Below are 1815 nucleotides of genomic sequence, written 5' to 3' on the forward strand. Positions count from 1 at the left end.
GCGTAATTCTTTTCCACTGGAACATAAGAAGAGCCCTGCTGGATCAGGCCAATGGTTCAACTAGTCCAGCATCCTGCCTCACACAGTGGACAACTGGTTCCTCTGAAGGGCCAACAACAGGACTTAGAGGCCAAGGCCTTCCCTGATGTAGCCCCTTGGCTCTGGTACTGAAAAGTTGACTGCCTCTGGATGTGAAGGTTCTCTTTAGTCACCATGGCTAGTAGCCACCTGATAGACCTATCCTTCATGAATCTATCGAATCCCCATTTAAAGCTGTTTATTCCTGTCGCCATCACCACATCCTCTGGCAGCGAATTCCACATTTTAATCACCCTCTGTGTAAAAGAAGTATTTCCTTTTGTCCATCAGCTTCATTGGATGCTCTAGAGTTCCAAGTATTGTGGGGGATGGAGAATAATTTCTCCTTGTCAACTCTCTCCAGCCCATGCATAATTTTATAAAGCTCTACCACCCCACCACCACCACCACCAGTCGACTGTTTTCTAAACTGAAAAGTCCCAGCCTCTTCAGCCTTCCCTCATAGGGAAGGTGTTCCAACCCCTTAATCGTCTTGGTTGCCCTCCTCTGTATTTTTTCCCAGCTCTGCAAAGTCCTTGACAAATGGTGACCAGAACTGTACACACGGTATTCCAAATGCAACGTGTTCCTGCTCCAAACTGCTTCTCTAAGCAGCTTCCTCACCCCCTTCTCTTGTACAGTTTTAAATAAGGAACAAATCCACAAACATGGTGAAAACGTGACTGGTGAAAGAGCTGCTAGAGAAGGACGGGCCGCTGCAAGAATTCTGACCCGAAGAGGGTTATGCTCCTGCCTTGGTTGCTTTTCCCACCTGATCAACCCCCCTCCCCCTCTGAATGGTTCACTCTTACATAAGCAGCTGTTGGGGCTAATGTGATCTGGGTATAACGTATAACTTGGGTCTCCGTCACCTCCCCAGCGGCAAGTCTGAAGCCATCCTCAACCAGAACAATGTTAAGAAAATTCTGCTGCACTTCTCTGCACAGGACTCCCAAAGCAGCTGAACAATGTAAAGCAATAAATATTTTAAATTATAACGAACAGCGGCCATAGAGCTACTCCTGTACTCACAATCACAGACATGCAAAGGAACAGCAGAAAAATCTTCTTACCCCTGTAGAAGCCGGAAAGTGGATAACCCAGCAATTCCCTCAGAAGCCACTGACAACACTGTTCTGTGGACTGCGAGAGTTTTGTACCCAGACTGACAGACAAAGAGAGCTGGAAACACTTATTCCTGTTCGTATCACTTGTTCTCTCTGAGGGGTTATATTTATACGATTCATCTCCTCTGCCTTCATTCCTCCCCCCCCTCCCGTCACCGAGGGGCTGTAGAGAGCGCTCTAAATCCCACCATCATTGAGAAGCTGGGAGGATGGGGCCTCCCTGATTGCCTCCTAGCCAGCTGTTCCCGCTAAGACTGCTGCAGGAGTTTTGAGATCCAACCTTCCCACAGGATCCAGGATAACCGGGCCTCCCACCTGCCGGCCAGCCATTTCATCCAAGGTGGTCACGGAGTACTAATAAGATTCTTCTTGGTTTGTGAAGTCCCTTTGAGAGCTAAATATGCAGGGGTCATCTCCTGTGGGAGCGCACAGGAGCGGAGCTCCGGCAGTAAGGAGCCCAGGGGGCGGACACATGCAACAAGCCCCGCCCCCTGCTCCCAGCAGCCCTCAGTCAGGCCACAAGGAGCAAGACGCCAACAGGTAAGTTGCAACCCCCCCCCGCCTGCCTTCAGGTACAAGCTCTCCCTCCTCTGTGAGGGCAGATCTGCAC

The sequence above is a fragment of the Gekko japonicus genome, unplaced genomic scaffold (assembly GCF_001447785.1).
Source record: "Gekko japonicus isolate JY-2015 unplaced genomic scaffold, Gekko_japonicus_V1.1 scaffold87, whole genome shotgun sequence".
Taxonomy (NCBI): Eukaryota; Metazoa; Chordata; class Lepidosauria; order Squamata; family Gekkonidae; genus Gekko; species Gekko japonicus.